General features: G+C 43.4%; 1 protein-coding gene and 1 long non-coding RNA gene across 2 annotated transcripts in view; one reads left to right on the forward strand and one right to left on the reverse strand.

The window, feature by feature from the left end:
- Positions 1 to 23,662, reverse strand: part of MAML1 (mastermind like transcriptional coactivator 1) — a 64,239-nt gene that overhangs the window by 14,502 nt on the left and 26,075 nt on the right. The window lies entirely within an intron of this gene.
- Positions 20,025 to 21,500, forward strand: LOC129622582 (uncharacterized). The gene is made up of 2 exons (XR_008700072.1): positions 20,025 to 20,135; positions 21,420 to 21,500. It is a non-coding gene; the product is annotated as an uncharacterized LOC129622582 (long non-coding RNA).

The following is a 23,662-nucleotide window of genomic DNA, read 5'->3' on the forward strand; positions in this document are numbered from 1 at the left end:
TTCTTGTTGTCCTACACTGGTGGTGGGAATGTAAGCTGGTGCAGCAACCGTGGAGAACAGTATGACGTGCCTCAAAAAATTAAAAACAGAATGACCATACGATCCAGCAGTCGCACTCCTGGCCATCTATTCAGACGAAACTGTAGTTCAAAACGATGCGTGCTCCACTATGTTCACAGCAGCAGGTTCACAACAGCCAAGTCCTGGAGACAACGTAAATGTCCATCGACGTGAATGGATAAAGATGATGGGGGGCGTGTACACGGTGGAACACTGCTCAGCCTCAGAGGAGGAGGAAACAATGCCACCTGCAGCAACACGGCTGAGATGATCATACTAAACACAGTCCGTCAGAAGGAGAGAGACGAACGCCACGTGCTGTCATTTATATGTGGCCTAACGACCCCCTGGAGAAGAAGGCAACGGTACCCCGCTGCAGAGATCCTGCCTGGGAAACCCCATGGACAGAGGAGCCTGGCAGGCTAGAGTCCATGCGGTTGCGGAGAGGTGGACACGACTGAGAGACTAAACAACAACAGCGGCAAATATGATACAAATGAACCTGTCTGCGAAACAGAAACAGTTGCAGACTGACACTCGCTAAGAGGGAGGGTGGGAGGAGGGCTGACACTGGAGGCGGGGGCCAGCACCTGTAACTTCTTATATACAGAATGAACAAACAAGGTCCTACTGTACAGCAGAGAACTATACTTAATATCCTATGATAAACCATAATAGGGAAGAATACAAAAAAGAAGTGTGTATAGACACATATATATAACTGAATCACTTTGCTGTATAGCAGTAATTAACACAACACTGTAAATCAACTATACTTCAATTACAAAAAAAGGACTAAGAACACAGCCCCTGCAACACAAGGACATGTGCTTCATTTTCATGCAGGTTTTTCTGCTTCTTGCTGCCACCTAGCGGTAAGAGGGGGAAAAGGAACCATGATCCTAAAATGGACCCTGCATAAGATCCATTGTTTTAAAAGTTTCCTTTGGGGAAAGTAAAATTTATACCCATGTAATTAGTCAGAAGGAAATCAAAATGAATTGCTAATATTGAACAGATTTTTTTTAATTTATTTTTTATTGAAGGATAACTGTTTTACAGAATCTTGCTGTTATCTGTCAAAACTCAACCAGAATCAGCCATCCAGTTTCACTTCAGTCGCTCAGTTGTGTCTGACTCTTTGCAACCCCATAAACCGCAGCACACCAGGCCTCCTTGTCCATCACCAACTCCCAGAGTTTACTCAAACTCATGTCCCCATTGGGTCAGTGATGCCCTCCAACCATCTCATCCTCTGTTGTCCCCTTCTCCTTCCGCCCTCAATCTTTCCCAGTGTCAGGGTCTTTTCTAATGAGTCAGTTCTTTGCATCAGGTGACCCAAGTATTGGAGTTTCAGCTTCAGCATCAGTCCTTCCAATGAACACCCAGGACTGACTGCCTTTACAATTGACTGGCTGGATCTCCTTGCAGTCCAAGGGACTCTCAAGAGTCTTCTCCAACACCACACTTCAAAAGCATCAATTCTTTGGCACTCAGCTTTCTTCACAGTCCAACTTTCACATCCATACATGACCACTGGAAAAACCACAGCCCTGACTAGACGAACCTTTGTTGGCAAAGTAATGTCTCTGCTTTTGAATATGCTATCTAGGTTGGTCATAACTTTCCTTCCAAGGAGTAAGCGTCTTTTAATTTCATGGCTGCAGTCACCATCTGCTGTGATTTTGGAGCCCCCCAAAAATAAAGTCTGTCACTGTTTCCACTGTTTCCCCATCTATTTCCCATGAAGTGATGGGACCAGATGCCATGATCTTCGTTTTCTGAATGTTGAAATTTTAAGCCAACTCTTTCACTCTCCTCTTTCACTTTCATTAAGAGGCTCTTTAGTTCCTCTTCACTTTCTGCCATAAGGGTGATGTCATCTGCATATCTGAGGTGATTGATATTTCTCCCGGCAATCTTGATTCCAGCTTGTGCTTCCTCTAGCCCAGCGTTTCTCATGATGTACTCTGCATATAAGTTAAATAAGCAGGGTGACAATATACAGCCTTGACGTACTCCTTTTCCTATTTGGAACCAGTCTGTTGTTCCATGTCCAGTTCTAACTGTTGCTTCCTGACCTGCATACAAATTTCTCAGGAGGCAGGTAAGGTGGTCTAGTATTCCCATCTCTTTCCAGTTTGTTGTGATCCACACAGTCAAAGGCTGTGGCATAGTCAATAAAGCAGAAGTAGATGTTTTTCTGGAACTCTCTTGCTTTTTCGATGTTCTAACGTATGTTGGCAATTTGATCTCTGGTTCCTGTGCCTTCTGTAAATCCAGCTTGAACATCTGGAAGTTCATGGTTCATGTATTGCTGAAGCCTGGCTTGGAGAATTTTGTGCATTACTTTGCTAGTGTGTGAGATGAGTGCAATTGTGCGGCAGTTTGGACATTCTTTGGCATTGCCTTTCTTTGAGATTGGAATGAAAACTGACCTTTTCCAGTCCTATGGCCACCGCTGAGTTTTCCAAATTTGTTGGCATATTGATGATGCAGCACTTTCACAGCATCATCTTTTAGGATTTGAAATAGCTCAATTGGAATTTCATCACCTCCACTAGCTTTGTTCATAGTGATACTTCCTAAGGTCCACTTGACTTCACATTCCAGGACATCTGGCGCTAGGTGAATGATCACACCACCATGAGTTTCTCAGCCCATATAGCAAATTCCCGTTGGTTCTCTATTTTGCATATGGTAACGTAAGTTTCCATGTTACTCTTTCCATACATCCCACTCTCTCCTCTCTTCTCCCCATGTCCGTAAATCTATTCTCTATGTCTGTTTCTTCATCGTTGCCCTGTAAGTAAATTCTTCAGTACCATTTTTCTAGATTCCGTATATATGCATTAGAATACAATATTAATCTTTCTCTTTCTAACTTACTTCACTCTGTATAATAGGTTTTAGGTTCATCCACCTCATCAGAACTGGCTCAAAGGCGTTCCTTTTTATGACTGAGTAATATTGTGTATACACTGTGAACATGTACCACAACTTCTTTATCCATTCATCTGTTGATGGACATCCAACAGTTTGCTTCCATGTTCTAGCTACTGTAAATAGTGTTTCAATGAACAACGGGATACATGTGTCTTTTTCAACCCTGGTTTCCTTAGGGTATACGCCTAGGAGTGGGACTACTGAGTCACATGGTGGTTTTATTCCTAGTTTTTAAAGGAATCTCCACACCGTCTTCCACAGTGGCTGTATCGATTTACATTCCCACCAGGGATTTTTAATTTTATTATATTCTTTCTGGAAAATCATGTGTTCCTCAGTGTCAGGTTTGGGCTGTTTGTAAACCTGGGAGCTAAGCTGAGTTTTCTATTTTCCTAAGCGGGGCAGATGGACGCCTAAAAGGTCAACGCACTTGATGGTTGTCTCAGATTAGGAAAAGAATCCTTCTTTGCCCTGCTGCTGCTGCTAAGTCGCTTCAGTCTCGTCCAACTCTGTGCCACCCCATAGACAGAAGCCCACCAGGCTCCCCCGTCCCTGGGATTCTCCAGGCAAGAACACTGGAGTGGGTTGCCATTTCCTTCTCCAATGCAGGAAAGTGAAGAGTGAAAGGGAAGTCGCTCAGTCGTGTCCGACTCTTAGCGACCCCATGGACTGCAGCCTACCAGGCCTCCATCCATGGGATTTTCCAGGCAAGAGTACTGGAGTGTGGTGCCATTGCCTTCTCCGTTCTTTGCCCTAACAGTTATAAAAGCTACCACTCCCTCTTTCAATATCCACATGCAAACAATTGCAAACAAGTTGCAAACAAGTTAAATTTGCAATATCAATTGCTTTTAGCCAAAGGAAACACCTGGTCATTTTCTCAACTGCTCACAAAATTTAGCTGGAGTGCTGTAGGCAGGTTTGGGAAGTGTGGAATGTGGTGGCTCTGGCAGACCTTCACATCTTGAGCATTTGCAGGAGTGCAGGGCATTGCAGAGGAAAGCAACGAGATGGGGAAACGGTCTGAAGAGATTTTACATTATTAAGAGCAATCATGGTAAGAGCTGTAAAGCATATGAAACTGGCTTGCCCTCAGCTGTCTGGTGCTCCTGGGCAGTCCGCTCAGAGGGTCCTAGTGTAACTACCAAACGGTCTCCCCATGCTCAGGGTCTCTGGGGGTTCAGTTCTGGCATAATGTGATCTGGAGCTCGCTTCGCTTCATTCCTTTTGTTGAATACTGCATGTTTTGATGGTAAACTGGAGGCCCTGCAATGCTCACCCAGCCAGTCATGACCCCTACCCTTGCCTGTGCCACCCATCATCTTCTATTCGGGAGAGGGGCCCCCAGATTATCAACGCTGAGTCAAGCTGGAGCTGCCATGCCTTATGAACAACAGATCGGTGTCCTGTGTCCCCCGGCTAGCCTCACAGGAGAGTCCATCTCCTTGTCCCTGCTTCCTCCCTCTCCCACCACCTACCAATGGAATTTCAGCTGCTCCGTGGTACAACTCCTCCAAGTGAGAGCTCTTCCGCTCCAAGTTCACCAGCAGCTGTGACTGTTAAGATGGGGTGTGGCTCCTATTAATGTTCCGTAGGCACTGCCAGTCACCCGGGGCAGCCACCAGCGCTTCCTGCCTCTTCTCAGGGACATTCGCTTTCCTCCCCCTCCCTCTTCCATCACCCTTTTATCAGCCAAACACCACCACCTCCATCCCTGAGAGCCAGACAGCGCTTTGGTTCACTACCTGGGAAGTGACTCAGTGTTGGACGGGAGGACTGCTTTCTGGCGATGGCCTTCGTGCTATTAAACACAGTCTAACACTGTGTCTTTTCCTTCCCTGTACTCTCACTCTTCTATCATCTGCCACATAATGACTCCCTTCATTCACTCATTCATTTGGTTGCACCAAGAACTATGTGGGGTCTTAGTTCCCTGAACAGGGATGGAACCCTCATCCCCTGCATTGGAAGGCAGAGTCTTAAACCACTGGACCACCGAGGAAGTCTCTATTCCCCCCATCTGTTTGGGGAAACACACTGACTGAAACTGCCCACCCTGGCCAGGCACCAAAGTAACTATTTGCATGAGTTATTTCACAACAGGTCTTAGTAAGGAACCGGAAACTAACCAGCCATCACCAACCAGAAGAGTTTGGGAAAGGTCAAAAGGAGATGCCACTGGTCCTACCGCCTCCCAGAATCCTTCCTGCTGGCTTCCATCTTGGCAGAACAATGCATGTGCCACCAGGAAGGACCTCGAGTCAAGAGAGGTTGGCCAAAGAAATCCCATCACCATAAAACCTGAGAGTGCAAGCCATGTTGCAGAACAGTTCCCCTGGATTCCATTACTCTGCTCTCCGCCTGGGCGCCCCTGTCAGTGAAGTCTCTTGCTTTGTCAGCTCATACGTCTCTTTGGACAATTCATTTCTGAGTGTTAGACAAAAGCCCACTCTTGGACCCTGGAAGGGGTTCCCCTTCCTGCAATGAAGGGTGACTCTGGTGGACTGCAACTGACATCCTAACCATTCGGGGTACTGAGGGACCAACCCGCTTCCTCACTGATGGACCAGACCCAGTGGCCGCAACTCGGACCCTTTTGTCTCTGGTCTTCTCCCGACATGGACAACTGGCCAGAGTGCCTTGACCTGGTAAGAACAAGAGACTCACTGACCTCTTTCCCCTTCCCTCTCTCTTTCCTCTCCTTAACCCTTCCTATCCTACCCTGTTTTTTAGGTCCCCGAGTCCTGGACGCAGGAGTCTGGTAAAAGGGCCTCAGTCTGAGCTGAGGGTTGGAGCTTGATCATCTCTGGTTGGCAGAGAGAACTAGAATTCTGGTTCCGTTCTGGTCTGGTTTGTGGTAGGGCCGAGTTCCAGTCCTCCCATCCCTGGAAGCTCAGGGTAAAGTCCGTGATGCCTGGGTGTCTGCAGGTGGCAAGAGACATCTGTAAGGTCATCCCTTTAGTCCCCCTTCCCCAGCCTCCTTCCCTCTCTTCTTTCAACCTGGCCTCCTTTCCTCCCTTTGAAATCTCTGAAGACCTGAGATATTTCCATTTACTCTGTTGGTACTTGTCCCTATAGGAGGTTTTCTGAGAGACTGTACTCTTGTATTTAAGGGAGTGTCTGACTAGGCCTACCGGGCCTGTGTGTTTTATACTTTGTGTTCTGGGTTGTGATTTGTGACAGCCATTTTGTTTAGACCTCAGAGAAAACTGGTTTAGGTAAAAGTGTGAAAAACTGGTTCCAAAGCTGGTTTGTTTTACATAAAGAGTAAGAGCAAGCTTGGTTAAAAGACCTTTCAGAATTTTGAGCCTGAGGGGAACAAGTTCTAGTAGAGCTGACTGTCTCTCCCTGTGCTCTGAAACCAGGCTCTCAGGAACACTAGACCTAGATGATCTCTAACTCCTGAGATTGGGGGGAGACAGGAAGAAGCCTTTAAAAGTCTAATTATTCCAACTGTCATTTATAGACTAGTGAATCTGATATAACAAATCTGATTCATAACTAAGCTTAGAAAATGAAGTTAGATTTCACATTCTGTCTAGATATGTGTATGTCTCTCTGTATGTGTTTTTTGGTTAATATTGTTGAGATTAATTTGTAAATGAGCTCTGCTTAAGTGGTTTAAGGAAAAGTAAGCACTTACAAATCAAACAATTCTAAATTAAGCTAAATAAATTTCAGGTCCTTATGAACTGGGAAACAGCCAGTATTAAATTAATACCTGGTAATACAGACATGCCTTTAGAACCATCAATAAGCAAAACACTTCTATTGTACCGAGCTTTACTAGAGGTCAAATACGACCGTATTCTATCTCTTACAAATTTGTCAACAACAAAAGGAACTCAATGTGGAAAAACGTCTAAGAAAAATAAATGTGTTTTCAGTAAAAGAAGGTGTGAGAAATGAATAAGTACTGAAATGAGTAAGTTATGCATGATCAGGATTTTCTAAAATTGGATTACAATTAGTTGGGTGAACGATTTTGTTAGGAATGACACCGTCACAGAACCAACTAGGTCCAAGATGGCAGAGTCAACTTTTACTGGACCTTGAGCCTCAGTATACACCCACTGTGACAGATCAGTAAGCTAAGCGACACAGCCACCAGCATCGGCTAAATCTGAGTGTTCTAAACTCTTTTGATTTTTTTTGACAAAACATCCTAAATCAAATTCTACTGAAGTTCTTTTGACCTTTCTTATCTTTAAGATGCTTCAAAGGGGCCCCGAAACATCCCAAAGAGAGATATTAAACTAATTATGTTCATTTGGTTGGTTACATTATATGGAAATATTATCAAATGAGTAATAAATGCTCTCAGGATACACTGTATGAAAAATATTACTAATACAGATATTCTAGAGGTTATATGGAGTTCTTAAAAATCTGATACATCCTGGTAAAATGTTATCAGTCATAATTCTTTGAAGCAGTATCTCCAACCCGGATGAAAGGACCCTTGTCAGGGCCCCTGCAATGGACTAGTCTATAGTGAAGATGGCTGACCTCAAAATCATCTTAAAATGACTCTCAAAGGCAAAACCATACTCACACCAGGACGAGAAGATGACGACATCATAGAGAAACAGCTTGCCCAAGGTCCTCGATGTGACTCGTATGATCATTTATGTTTTCCTGATGTCTTGGACCTTTGTGTGTGAATCAATTTTTTTTCTATTGTAGGCATGATCCAATGCTACTTTTAGAAATCAATCCAATTGTTGGGTTTATGGCCAATTACCTGTATCTAGTAGTTCTGCATTACCGTGGATGGATCTCTCCCTTCCAAGCCTCTAACTGGATGACCTTTAGCAAAGTTCAGCTCTGTTCTGTCTGCTCCTGACATTACTAGATGGGATCCCCTCACCTGGTCAATTAACAATGCCTGCTCTGATCCTGGCCATAAATATGAGTTTTCTTCTATTACTCAAGCTTAATCAGAGCAACAAGCAAAGTTTCAGCCAAGGAATAAAATCTCCCACAATTATGGGATGGATTTATGAAGATAACACCAGGCTATGGTAATTTAAGTTTAAAGTCTCCTTTATGTTGGGAACAATTCAATCATACTAAGGAATCAGTATAGTAACACCAGGAAACTGGGCTATGTGCCTTATAGACAGTGAAGTGAAAGGAAAAGGAGAAAAGGAAAGCTATACCCATTTGAACGCAGAGTTCCAAAGAATAGCAAGGAGAGATAAGAAAGCCTTCCTCAGTGATCAATGGAAAGAAAATAGAAGAAAACAATAGAATGGGAAAGACTAGAGATCTCTTCAAGAAAATTAGAGATACCAAGGGAACATTTCATGCAAAATGGGAACAATAAAGGACAGAAATGGTATGGACCTAATAGAAGTAGAAAAGATTAAGAAAAGGTGGCAAGAATACACAGAAGAACTATACAAAAAAGATCATCATGACCCAGATAACCACGATGGTGTGATCACTCATCTAGAGCCAGACATCCTAGGATGTGAAGTCAAGTGGGCCTTAGGAAGCATCACTATGAATAAAGCTAGTAGAGGGGATAGAATTCCAGCTGAGCTATTTCAAATCCTAAAAGATGGTGCTGTGAAAGTGCTGCACTCAACATGTCAGCAAATTTGGAAAACTCAGCAGTGGCCACAGAACTAGAAACGGTCAGAAGGTCAGTTTTCATTCCAATCCCAAAGAAGGGCAATGCCAAAGAATGTTCAAACTACTGCACAATTGCACTCATCTCACACGCCAGCAAAATAATGCTCAAAATTCTCCAAGCCAGGCTTCAACAGTGCATGAATTGTGAACTTCTAGATGTTCAAGCTGGATTTACAGAAAGCAGAGGAACCAGAGATCAAATTGCCAACATCCACGGATCATCAAAAAAGCAAGAGTTCCAGAAAAACATTTACTTCTGCTTTACTGACTGCGCCAAAGCCTTTGTGTGGATCACAACAAACTGTGGGAAATTCTTAAAGAGATGGGAATACCAGGCCATCTCACCTGCCTCCTGAGAAATCTGTATGCAGGTCAAGAGGTAACAGTTAGAACCGGACATGGAACAACATACTGGTTCCAAATTGGGAAAGGAGTACGTCAAGGCTGTATATTGTCACCCTGCTTATTTAACTTATATGCAGAGTACATCATGAGAAATGCTGGGCTGGATGAACCACAAGCTGGAATCAAGATTGCTGGGAGAAATATCAATAACCTCACATACACAGATGACCCCACCCTTAAGTCAGAAAGCGAAGAAGAACTAAAGAGCCTCATGATAAAAGTGAAAGAGAAGTGTGAAAAAGTTAGCTTAAAACTCAACATTCAAAAAACAAAGATCATGGCATCTTTGATGGTCCCATCACTTCATGGCAAATAGGTGGGGAAACAGTGTAAACAGTGTCAGACTATTTTTTTGGGCTCCAAAATCACAGCAGATGGTGACTGCAGCCATGAAGTTAAAAGACACTTGCTCCTTGGAAGGAAAGTTATGACCAACCTAGACTTCATATTAAAAAGCAGAGACATTACTCTGCCAACAAAGGTCCATCTAGTCAAAGCTACAGTTTTTCCAGTAGTCATGTATGGAAGTGAACGCTGGACTATAAAGAAAGCTGAGTGCTGAAGAATTGATGCTTTTGAAATGTGGTTTGGAGAAGACTCCTGAGAGTCCCTTGGACTGCAAGAAGATCCAACTAGTCAATCCTAAAGGAAATCAGTCCTGAATATTCATTTGAAGGACTGATGCTGAAGCTGAAGCTCCAATACTTTGGCCACCTGATGCGAAGAATGGACTCACTAGAAAAGACTCTGATACTGGGAAAGATTGAAGGCAGGAGGAGAAGGGGACAACAGAGGCTGAGATGGCTGGATGGCATCACTGACTCGATGGACACAAGTCTAAGCAAGCTTCACGAGTGGGTGATGGACAGGGAAGCCTGGCATGCTGCAGTCCATGGGGTCACAAAGGGTCAGACACGACTGAGTGACTGAACTGAAGTTCAGGAGGAACCAGGTGTTATCATGACAACAGAGGGAGATACCCTCATGGGTTCCTTTACCAAGATCCTACCATGTGCCACATAATGCCCTATACAGGCTGTGGACAAAATTATGGTGAATTCAGATATTCGGGAGGTTTTTACTCTACTCCAGGCAGAGCACTATGCACTGGAGATAAACAGATAAACAAGACATGAGACCCTCTAGGCTGCCTGGTGCTTAAGACTCCAAGCTTCCACTGCAGGGGGCGCAAGTTCCAACCCAGTTGAGGAAATTTAAGTTTCTGCATGCGGCACAGTGCTGTCAAAAATTAAATAATTAAAAATAAATAAAGCATTCACTTAAAAAAAAAAAAAGATAAATAAGACATAGTTCCTGCTCTACCTCTGGAATCTGATGGAGAATCAATGAAGTATTATGGAAGGAGAGGAGAGAACAGTGTGGGAATGGCATGGTAGACTTCTCAGAGAAAGGGATGACTGAGTTAGGTATTAAATAAGCAGAGAAGTCATCCAGAAGAGGGGGGAAGGCACTTTGGCTGAGAGACAAAGGCGAAAACATACAAATAAGCACGGAATGGTGGTAGACCGAGGGAAGCAAGCAGAACAAAATGAGCTCTTCAGCATCGATGAAGCGTAAATGGCACAACAGGGAGTGCTGAAAGGCTGGAATGGACTGTGACTGTCCCGAAATGTGATTTAGTGGAAAATGTTAAAAAAAAATACACAAAACTAGAGAGAACAGTACAATGAATCCCAATATGCCTGTCCCTCACCTTAATTATTAGGATTTGGTCCTTTTGATTCAATTCTATCTCCTTATCCTCCCCCCTTCTACCCCCTCCCCCAACTTGACAATTTAAAAAACAAATCCTAGACATAACATCATTTAATCCACAAATGCTTCAGTATGTATCTTTAAAAAGTAAGAACTCTTAAACATACAAGCATGGGTATAACATCACAATACCATTATCACAACTAAAACATTAATTTTTAAAAATTTATTAGTTTTTACTTTTTATTTAATGGACAGTAAATGATTTTATTTTATTTTAACTAAATGATTTTAAATAGCCAAAACATTTTAACAATCATTTGGGACTTTTAAAATCTTATTCTGATAAAAAATTTTTTTCAAATTGTATTTTACAACTTCTTTTTTCTTCCCTGAGGTGAGCAGACATCTAATTTATTAAGTCTCTGGCTTATCCTAAATAATTTTTTATCACCACCACCTTAAACTCATGAGGATGTCTGCTATCAAAAAGCCAGAAAGTAACAAGTACTGGCGAGAATACAGAGCAACTGGAACCCTTGTGCACGTAAAACGGGGGCTGTACAGATGGTGCAGCACTAAGAAGACAACACGGGTCCCGAAACCAAGCCCTCCTGTAACTGGTAAGCAGCCTCTCGTCTAGGATAATTCCATTTCCACAAGAACTGAAACCGCGGGTTTGTATACCCAGGCTCCTAGTAGCACCACCCACAACAGCCAAAAGGCAGAAGCAACCCAGGCGTCCATCAGCGGATGCATGGATAAAACAGAACACGGTGTGCCCACACAAGCCTTAAAAGCAAGGAAACTGCACGCATGCTCCAACAGGGATGAACCCCAATACACTGTAAGTGAAACAAGCCAGTCACAAAAGGACGAAACAATGCTCTGTGACTCTCCTCATACGAGACACCTGAAGCAGTCAAATTCGTTAAAGACGGAAAGTAGAATGGTGGTTGCCAGAAGCTGGAGAGAGGAAGAAATGCGAGCTGTTGTTTAACGGCTATAGTGTTTTCAGTTTTGTAAGATGAAAAAGTTCTGATGATGAAGGGTGGTGTGGCTGCAAATCTGAACTTCGTGCCACTGAACTGTACACTTAAAAATGGTTAGGATGGTAAATCTTTGCGTTATATGTCTTTTACCACAATTTAAAATTACTCTTTATTATTATCCTATATCCCATCAGTGTTCACATTTTCCTGTCTCATCAATACCTTTTGCAAACAAAACAAAAACAAAATTAAGCATAATACATTATGGAAAATTTCAAATATACACTACAGGAGAAAGATACCATGACCTCTCTGTACCTACTGCCCAAGTGAGACAACACAGCCCACCTTCTCTTACTCACATCCTACCCATGCTCCTGGGGCTAGCCGAGGAATCACAGAATTTCTCCTTAAACACTTCAGCATGTATTGACAAAATATAAATGCTCTTTAAAAGAAAATCACGGGGACTTCCCTAGTGGTACAGTGGCTAAGACACCAAGCTCCCAATGAAGGTGACCCAAGTTCCATCCCTGGTCAGGGAACCAGATCCCACACATCACAACTAAAGATCAAAGATCCTACATGCTGCAACTAAGATCTGGCACAACCAAATAAATAAATTAAATAAATCAAGGGTGAGCCTTCAGGTCTTAAAAGAAAACAAAAGACAATCACCAAAGAAGTACTTTAAAAATATGAACTAAAAAAATAAATAAATAAATAAAAATAAAAAATAAAAATATGAACTAAAAATGTTAGTAGTAATAATAGGGGATTATCTGGTGGTCCAGTGGTTAAGAATCCACCTTGCAATGCAAGGGACACTGATTTGATCCCTGGTCTGGGAAGATTCCACATTATCTCAGAGCAACTGAGCCTGTAAGCTACAATGATCAAGCCCGTGCTCTGGAGCCCCTGAGCTGCAACCACAGAGCCCACCACCCTAGTCTGTGCTCTGCAACCACTGAAGCCATGCGGTGAGAAGCCCTGCATCGCAATCAGAGAAAGCCCATGTGCAGCAAGAAAGACCCAGCACAGTCAAGACTAAACAAATATTAAAAAAAAAATGTAAACAAAGACATTATAGAAACATGACTAGGGATAATCGAGTTTACAGAGGGAGAAACGGAGACAAAGCAGGTTAGTGGCCGCCTAGGGGTGGAAAGGGGGTGGGGGCACGATGGCTGAGGGGTGCAGGCTTCTGTCTGCTGTGATAACATGTTCTCAAGTTGACTGTGCCGATGGTCACACTCAAGCACAATTAATTACTGAGAATATACTAAAAATTACTCAAGTGTACACTTCAAATGGATGCTATGTAAATTATGTCTCAATAAATGTTTTTAAAAAGCGGAGGAAAGAAACTGCTTGATAGCCAGAGAGGGTCAAAGGAGGGTTATTTTAGAGTAATACTTGAGCTCACTTAAAGAACAGCAGATAATCAATCACTTATTGATTAGACTAGATCTCTCTGATACCCTCTTAAGAATTCAATCAGGCATAGGAATATGAATATGAAAAATGTATCATGATATCCTTTTCTTTCCTCAGCTTTTTGTGAAGCCTCCTCTCAGACAACCACTTTGCCTTCTTGCATTTCTTTTTCTTTGGAATGATTTTGGTCACTGCCTCCTGCATAATGTTACTAATCTCCCTCCATAGTTCTTTGGGCACTCTGTCTCTACCAGATCTGATCCCTTGAATCTATTCATCACTTTCGCTGTATAATCATAAGGGATTTGATTTGGGTCATACCTGAATGGCCTACTGGTTTCCCCTACTTTCTTCAGTTTGAGCCTGAATTTTGCAATAAGCAGTTGATGATCTGAGCCATCAGATCCAGGTTTTGTTTTTGCTGACTGTATAGAGTTTCTCCATCTTTGACTGCAAAAAATGTAATCAATCTGATTTTGGTGTTGACCATATGGTGACATCCATGTGTAGAGCCGTCTCTTTTGCTGGAGAAAGAGGTTTGCTGTGACCAGTGTGTTCTTTTAACAGAACTCTGTTTGCATTTGCCCTGCTTCATTTTGCACTCCAAGGCAAAATGAGAGAAGCAAAAGGCAAAATGAGGAGAAAGCAGCAAAAGGGAAGGGTGAAAGGGAAAGATATACTGAGCTGAATACAGAGTTCCAGAGAATAGAAAGGAGAGATAAGAAAGCCTTCTAAGATGAACAGTGCAAAGAAATAAGAGGAAAACAACAGAAAGGGAAAGACTAGAGAGCGCTGCAAGAAAACTGGAGCTATCAAGGGACCATTTTATGCAAGGATGGGCACGATAAAGACAGAAACAGTAAGGACCTAACAGAAGCAGAAGAGATTAGGAAGAGGTGGCAAGAATACACAGGAAAACTATACTAAAAAGGTCTTAACAACTGGGATAACCGCAATGGTGTCATCACTCACCTAGAGCCAGACATCCTGGAACGCGAAGTCAAGTAGACCTTAGGAAGAAGCATCACTAAGAACAAAGTTAGTGGAGGTGATGGAATTCCAGCTGAGCTATTTCAAATCCTAAAAGATGATGCTGTCAAAGTGCTGCACTCAATATGCCAGCAAATATGGAAAACTCAACAGTGGCCCCAGAACTAGAAAAGGTCAGAAGGTCAGTTTTCATTCCAGTCCGAAAGTATGTCAAGGTTATATATTGTCACCTTGATTATTTAACATATGAAGAGTACACCGTGCAAAATGCCGGGCTGGATGAAGCACAAGCTGGAATCAAGATTGCAGGAGAAATATCAACAACCTAAGATAGGCAGGTGATACCACTCTAATGGCAGAAAGCAAAGAGGAACTACAGAACCTCTTGATGAGGGTGAAAGAGGAGAGTCAAAAAGCTGGCTTAAAGCTCAGCATTAAAAAAACTAAGATCATGGCATCCAGTCCTATCACTTCACGGCAAATAAGGAAAAAGTAGAAGCAGTGACAGATTTTCTTTTCTTGGGCTCCAAAATCACTGCAGACAGTGACTGCAGCCATGAAATTAAAAGACACTTGCTCCTTGGAAGGAAAGCTGTGACAAACCTAGACAGAACATTAAAAAGCAAAGACATCACTTTGCAGACAAAGGTCTGTCTAGTCGAATCTATGGTTTTTCCAGTGGTCATGTACGGATGTGAGTGTTGGACCACAAAGAAGGCTGAGCACCAAAGAATTGATGCTTTTGAACTGTGGTGTTGGAGAAGACTCTTGAGAGTCCCTTGGACAGCAAAGAGATCAGACCAGTCAATCCTAAAGTAATCGACCCTGACTATTCATTGGAGGACTGATGCTGAAGCTCCAATACTTTGGCCACCTGATGCAAGAGCCAACTCATTGGAAAGACTGTGAAGCTGGGAAAGGTTGAAGGCAAAAGGAAAAGGGGGTGGCACAAGTTGAGGTTAGATAGCATCATCAACCAGAAAAGGCAATGGCACCCCACTCCAGTACTCTTGCCTGGAAAATCCCATGGATGGAGGGGCCTGGTGGGCTGCAGTCCATGGGGTAGCGAAGAGTTGGACATGACTGAGAGACTTCACTTTCACTTTTCACTTTCATGCACTGGAGAAGGAAATGGCAACCCACTCCAGTGTTCTTGCCTGGAGAATCCCAGGGACGGGGGAGCCTGGTGGGCTGCCATCTATGGGGTCGCACAGAGTCGGACACGACTGAAGCGACTTAGCAGCAGCAGCAGCAGCAGTATCATCAACTCAAAGGATATGAATCTGAGCAAACTCCAAGAGACAGTGAAGGACAGGGGAGCCTAGCATGCTGCAGTAGATGGGATGGCAAAGAGCTGGACACAACTCAGTGACTGAACAACAATCATGACAACTACTAAAAGTATAAACACCATGATGGTTCCATCTGTGGGGAAATGCTGACTTAATTAGGAGCTCAGGACTTCCCTGGTGGCCTAGTGGTTGAGAATCTGCCTGCCAATGCAGGGGACATGGGTTCTATCCCTGGTCCGGGAAGATTCGACATGCCGAAGAGCAACTAAACCTGTACACCACAACTATGAGCCCAAGCTGTAGAGCCCGTGTCTGCAACAAGAGAAGGCACCACAATGAAAAGCCTGGTCACCACAACCGGACAGCAGCCAGGAGAAGCAGCAAAGACCCAGAACAGCCAACAATAAATAAATAAACTTAGAACAATTAAAAAAATAAACCAGTGACCTTTGGCTATGACCTTAGCCAAGCCCTCCACCTGTATTCTCACCCTATTTGGCCTTTCAATGAGATCTTGGCTCATTCAATTACCATCTTATTGTCTATTTGCTATTCATTTCCCTCCTTACCAGTTCCTTCCTCCCCTAAGCACTGACAAATGCTCAGCACCTCCAATCTTTTAAACTCCATCCCACTCTACACACCATTGAGCACAGTGTTAAGCGCACAGGAAGGCTGAGCTTGAACCCTGGTTCGGCTGCTTAACTGCTGTATGCCCACAGGCAAACTATCAAACATTCAGAGAAGCTTTGGTTTCTCCTGTAAAAAACAGGGGGGGGCGGGGCGGTGAGTACTGAGAAGAGCCAATTCTGGAGGGTGGGAGGACGGACTGTGAGGAGCACCACTGCCTCTTATTGACCTTCTTCAAAGACCAGACTCTATTTTGTCATACCAAGGTGACCTCCTGGTTCTCAAATCCAAGCAACACTTTTCAAACTGTATTTACTTGACCTTTTTGAGGCACTGAGCTCCAAGCGTCACTAAACTTCTTCCTTCCTTAAGGCCCATGCAACCACTCTGGACCTGCTCCTGTCTCCAAGGCCACTCTTTGCAGGCTGCTGCAGCTCATGCCTGCTCCTTCAGGGATGACAGCACAGGACGTGCGTCCCTCTTTACTGTTCTCATCTCCCCAGGCAGCCCACCCACAGCCTGACACCCTGGCACAGAGCAGGCACTCAAATATTTATTGAGTGAACATTTCCCAAACCATCCTCTTTGCGAGCAGCCCTCTGTCCTGTGCCCCGCGTAACTGGAGACTGGTAATGTCCACATGGAGATTAGATAGGCCACCCTCCAAGTTCAACTCTTTGCCTTCTCCCCAACTCAGCCCCTTCCCTTCTTGCACCCTGACTCGGTGCATGACTGAAATCTTGACCCATCAGATGATTAGGGCTTGATTTCTGTTGACTGTATCTTTTTAATCACTCTCTAGTGAGATTCCTCCATGCCACCTCCATCTTAGTTCTTTTATTTCCCCCCCTAGATTACTGAAGTAACTTCATGCTGATCTCTTTCTATTCTCCTTCTGTTCTAACCCACTCTTTATACTTTCAACATGATCTCTAAAAAACACATATTTTAACCATTTAAAATTAGTTACTTCCCTATCACTTACACATGACACTCCAATTCCTTAAGTTAGCATGTACAGGCCTGTTTGATCTGATCACAGTAACCTTCTCTGCTTCATCTCCTGCTAGTACTTAGAAGCCTGGACTTAAACTGAACTCCTTTCAGGACTGAGAATGTATCTCTGGCCTGGGAACCTCCTACTATTAACATTTAGCTCAAACATCAACTCCCCTGCAGTACTTTTTCTCTGGCCACTTCCCCCAAACTTGGCCAAGCTCCTTATGCTGCCCCCTAGCGCCCTGACAGAACTCTGTACTTACACTCCACCACCAGTCACACTGTACACTCACTGATCTGTCTCTGCATCTCCCTCCACCCACGGAGGGCAAGAGCCCTGCCCCTTTCATCTCCAGTGCCAGACCCAATGCTCAAAGTTATAGGTACCCAATGAACATTTCCAGAAGGAACCCGCCCACCTTCCCCATCACTTCCATTCACAGTCTGACTCTACTGGTTCTTCAGCCCCATGGATGTCTGGCCTTCAGTTTCGTGGGCTCTGCCCAATAATGGACGGTACCAGTTCTGCAGTACGAGCTCACTTAATCTCCACAACTACCTATGTCATGGACTTAGTGCGAATGGAAAGTGAGTGCTGAACCAGGACTTAAACACAGATCTATCTGATTTAAAACTTAACCTCAAAACTTAACGTACACCCATGGCTGATTCATGTCAATGTATGACAAAACCACTACAATACTGTGAAGTAATTAGCCTCCAATTAAAAAAGAAAAAACTTAACGTCTTTACTTATCAATGCTCTTCTCTCCCGCTCCTCTTAGAGGGAAACATCTCACCTTGCAAAGATTAACTTCCTTCAGCTGCACCTTCTTATTTTCTCTGAACCTGCCTCATCTGAGACTTTCTTCCTTCAAACTCTTCCCCTTTCCATCTGAGGAAAAATTTATTATTTTTTTTTTTTAGGAAAAATTTAATGCTGTTGTTTAGTTGCTAAGCCTTGTCTGATTCTTTTGCAGCCCTGTGGACTATCCTATGCAGCCTCTGTCCATGGGATCTCTCAGGCAAGAATATAGAGTGGGTTGCCATTTCCTTCTCCAGGGCATCTTTCCAACCCAGGGATCAAACCCATGTATCCTGAATTGTCAGGCGGATCTTTACCACTGAGCCTAGAGCAGTGGTTCTCAGTGTAGCCCCAGATCAGTAGTGTCGCCTGGGAACCTATCAGATGCAAACTCTGAGGCATTGACTTGGGTTAATGAGATCCACTGAATGAGAAGTGTGGGTGTGGGCTCAGGAAACAATTCTAACAAGGCCACCAAGTGTAATCACATGAAAACAAGCAGGTGAAACTAATTTTAACATCTTATTTATTAATTCACTATATCGCTATTTCAAGTGTAATATTTAAAAGATTTTGCAGAGAACAAGATGGCAGAGGAACAGGTGGGCGTGGAGTACATCTCTCTCCACAGATACATCAGGAATACACCTTCAGACACAGAAGTGCATGCAGAACACCAGCTGAGAACGGACAGGAATACCTGACCAGTGGAAAAGAATATATAGACCCACGCAAAACTCGGTAGGAGGAAGGAACTAGGGGGAAACACAGGAGTGTTAGCAGGACTGAACCTGCCCTTGGCAGGTGGGGGAACTGAAGCAGGGGTCCAATCCCCACATGGGGCAAACGTCTGAGTCAGAGGAGAAACATTTAAGGCTGGGAGTGAAACAGCTCATCTGTGGCAGCCTAAATGGGATGAGAATCAGAACCTGCTGCAGCCATACGTACCCCGGACAGGGACGCAGGTCCCCTGGAAGTCTCAGTGGCTGGGAGTTGGAATTTAGGGATTGTGGAGCAATCCCAGGGGCAGGGCTGCTGTGGACTACGGAGAGACGGACCGAGGGGACGTGCGGGAGGAGACTGTGGTGGGAAATGCCTGTGGAGGAAAGCCGGCAGCCATGGAAGCAGGGTGACACTGCTGAGTCACGCGTGGGGCGGAGCCATCACCAGCCTCTCTCCTCACACACGCCAGCACTGGCAGCTGAACAACAGAGGCTGGCCCCTCAAACGCCTGACACACTCAACGACAGAGCAGGCCCCTTCCAGGCGCTCCTTTAAGTGGCTGATGTGCCAAACTACAGAGTAGGACCCCACCCAGGGTGCTCCTTTAAGTGCCTGACACGCTGATCTACAGAGCAGGACCCTTGAAAAATAGAGAGGCTGGCCCATCAAATGCCTGGCACACAGAAAAACAGAGAAGGACCCCAGGCAAGGGAGCCCTCTAAGTGCCTGAATGGGAGGAGATATGGAGAAAGACTGGCCAAAGAGGCCTTCTTACCACCAGCTACAAGAGGCTCGACAAAAGACTCTGATAGGGCCATAATTCCTGGGGCAGAGGCAGTGCGTGTCCCTGCACACTTTGCGCCACCAGGGTTCCCGCAAGCCAAGCAGCTGCGCCACCTTCACACTTAACTCCCACTGGGGCAGAGCTGCCACAGGCAAAAAAAAAATCTTGCGTCTATACACGCAGGGTCGCTTCGGTCATGTCCAACTCTTTGCGACCCTGTAGTCTGCAGCCTGCCAGCCTTCTCTGGGGCATGTCGGCCAACACTGGTTGCCATACCTTACTGGAGCGCTATATTACCTGCTGCCCTAGCTGCCAACCCCCGAGTACCTGGTGCCGCCAGAACCCCTGCGGCCCAAGCAGCTGCACCACCTCCACACCTGGCCCTCACAGGGGCAGACCCAAGTCCTCCAGGGCAGCCTCAGGAGCAAACCCCAGTGGACGACCCACATGCAGAGGTGGAAATAAAACCACAAATGAAACCCGGGGGCAGTGTGGCTAAGGAAGAAGACCCAAAACCTTCCCACCAGCTGTACAAGCTGCAGGTTAAATCCACATAAATCAACTAGGCAGACTCTGTGTCTACGGAATATATAAAAGGCCACTGAGAGCTCCCACAAAACAAAATGCACTAGTTCTGATAGCTGTGGATATTGGAGGCAAGAACACGGAGGAGGAGGACCAGATCAGAATCTGAGCTGCCCCACAGCAGGTCAGAGGTCAGCACAGTGTTGGAGGGCATCCCAGGGAGGTGAGGAGGGCTGTGACTCCCAGAGAGGGAAAGGCCTCCGACAGCAGGGACACAAGGAAAACAGTTATTATTCTTATGTTTTCACTTGTTCCCCCCCCCCTCCCGTTGTAGTTGTTGATTTTATTGGCACTATGAAATCTAATTAAGCTTTTAAGCTTTTTTTTTTCCTCACTCACATTTTTTATTGTTGTCATAAACTTCTGCCTCTACATTGGGCTTTTGCAGTTCTGTGGAGTTTTCCTCTTTCTTTTCTCTTTTTTTAATTTTAATTTTTAAAACCTATTGTTATTTTTTCTACACATTTATTCCTCTGCTTTTCCTATTATTCTTTACCCCTTGCAGGTAATCTTTAATGTATAAATCTTGTCTATCTACCTCTATTTAACTTTGCATATCTATTCTTTCGCTCTTTTCTTTCTTTCCTCTCCTCTCAACATATTTGTTAGTTTTATTTTCATTGTTTTATTCCCCAATTGGCTTCAGGTTTGTTTTCTACTTTGTGCTTTAGTTTTGTTCTTAACTGGTAGATATAATTTTCAGTTTTCTTTGTTTGCCAGGTCAATCTATTGTACTTTATTTCTGTTGGACTGTTTTGATTTTGCTTATGGGTGGATATGTATATGTGTATATTCAGTCACACTTTTTAATGTGGTTATAAACCTCTGCCTCTATGTTGGGCTTTGGCAGTTCTGTAGAGTTTACCTTTTTTAATTTTTGCTTTTCTCTTTTTTATAATTTTAATATTTAATCTTTTAAAACCTATTATACTTTTTCTACATTTATTCCTTTGTTTGCCTTTCCTACTGTTCTTTTCCCCTTGCAGTTAATCTTTAATGTATATAAATCTTCCTCATCTACCTCTATGTAACTTTGCATACCTATTCTTGCTTTCTTTTCTTTCTTTCCTTTCCTCTCAACATATTTGTTAGTTCTGTTTTCATTGCTTTACTCCCCACTTGGCACCTTGCTTTAGTTTTGTTTTCTGGTTTGTGCCTTAGTTTTGTTCTTAACTGGTAAACATAATTTTTGATTTCCTTTGTTCACTGGGTCAATCTATTGTACTTTATTTTTGTTAGACTATTTTGACTTTGCTTATGGGTGTATATGTATATGTGTATATTCCATCAATTATTATTTCCCTGATTTTGTAACTGCCATTTGTCTGGGGTTCATCTTTGGTTTCTCATTTTGGGGTATATGTTTTAATCTCAATGCCATAACAAAGCACTTGTGGAATCTTCATTCCTACCAGATATCAAGCCCTGAGCCTTTGGAGTGGGAGCACTGACTCCAAGCCCTAGACATCAGAGAACTAACCCTAGGCGGTATCAAATAGTGAGAACCCACACAAAGGAAACCACCTGAATACAAGACCCAGCATCACCCAACCACCAGTAGCACCCTGTGCAGGAAGCCTCATCTAAACAACAAACAAAACAAAAATACAAACCTAATCATCAGCAGATTAGATTACCAACTCACTCAGCCTTGCCCATCAGAGGAAAAACAAAAAACTCAGCAGAAATCTCAACCTATATGAAGCTTACAATAACCACTGGATCAACCTTAGGAGGGCAGAAACCAAAAGGAAGAAAGAATTCAACCTTGAAGCCTGGGAAAAGGAGACCTCAAACACAATAAGTTAAAAAAAAAAAAAAATAATGAAAGGCAGAGAAATATTACACAAATGAAGGAACAAACCAGAAACACAGAAGTCCAAATAGATGAAGAAGATACAGGCAAACTACCTGAAAAAGAACTCAGAATAATAATAGTAAAGATGATAAAAAACCTTGAAAACAAAATGAAGAAAATGCAAGAATCAATTAACAAAGACCTAGAAGAATTAAAGAATAAACATACAGAGACAAACAACACAATTACTGAAATTAAAAATACTCTGGAAGAATCAATAGCAGAATATCTGAAGCAGAAGAACGAATCAGTGAGCTGGAAGATAAAATGGTGGAAATAACTTCTGAAGAGCAGAATAAAGTAAAAAGAAACTGAGGACAGTCACAGAGACCTCTGGACAATATCAAACACACCAACATTTGAGTTTCAGGGGTCCCAGTTAAGAACAGAAGAAAAAGAAAGGGTATGACAAAATCTTTGAAGAGATTGTAGTTGAAAATTTCCCCAACATGGCGAAGGAAATTACCAATCAAGTCCAAGAGGCAGAAAGAGTCCCATACAGGATAAACCCAAGGAGAAACATGCCAAGACATTCTAATCAAACTAACAAAGACTAAATATAAAGAAAGAATATTAAAAGCAGCAAGGGAGAAGCAACAAGTAACATACAAGGGAAACCTCATATGCTTAACAGCTGATCTTTCAGGAGAAACTCTGCAGGCCAGAAGGGAATGGCAGGATACATTCAAAGTACTGAAAGGGAAAAATCTACAACCAAGATTATTGTACCCAGCAAGGATCTCATTCAAAACTGATGGAGAAATAAAAAGCTTTTCAGACAAGCAAAAGTTAAGAGAATTCAGTACCACCAAACCAGCCTCACAACAAATGTTAAAGGGACTTACATGGTCAAGAAATACAAGAGAAGGAAAAAGATCTACAAAATCAACTCTAAACAATTAAGAAAATGGCGATAGGAACATATATATCAATAATTACTTTAAATGTAAATGGATTAAATGCTCCAACCAAAAGACAGACTGGCTGAATGGATACAAAAACAAGACCCATATATATGCTATCTACAAGAAACCCACTTCAGACCTAAAGACACATATAGACTGAAAGTGAAAAGATGGAAAAATGTATTCCATGCAAATGGGAAGCAAAAGAAATCTAAGCAGCAATCCTCATATCAGACAAAATAGGTCTTAAAATAAAGATTACAAGAGATAAGGAAGGACACTACATAATGATCAAGGGATCAATCCAAGAGGAAGACATACAATTGTAACTATCTATGCACCCAACATAGGAGCACCTCAATACACAAGACAAACACTGCTGCTGCTGCTGCTAAGTCGCTTCAGTCGTGTCTGACTCTGTGCGACCCCATAGACGGCAGCCCACCACGCTCCCCCATCCCTGGGATTCTTCAGGCAAGAACACTGGAGTGGGTTGCCACCTCCTTCTCCAATGCGTGAAAGTGAAAAGTGAAAGTGAAGTCGCTCAGTCAAGTCCGACTCTTAGCGACCCCATGGACTGCAGCCCACCAGGCTCCTCTGTCCATGGGATTTTCCAGGCAAGAGTACTGGAGTGGGGTGCCACTGCCTTCTCCAAGACAAACACTAACAGATATAAAAGGAGAAACTGACAGTAACACAATAACAGTAGGAGACTTTAACACCTCACTCACACCAATGAACAAATCATCAAAACAGAAAATTAATAAGGAAACGCAAGTCTTAAAAGATACACTAGATGAAATGGATCTCAGTGATATCTTCAGGACATTCCATCCAAATGCAGAATACATCTTCAAGTGTACATGGAACATTCTACAGAATAGACCCTGTCTTG

This window comes from Bubalus kerabau, chromosome 1 (assembly GCF_029407905.1).
Source record: "Bubalus kerabau isolate K-KA32 ecotype Philippines breed swamp buffalo chromosome 1, PCC_UOA_SB_1v2, whole genome shotgun sequence".
Lineage (NCBI taxonomy): Eukaryota > Metazoa > Chordata > Mammalia > Artiodactyla > Bovidae > Bubalus > Bubalus kerabau.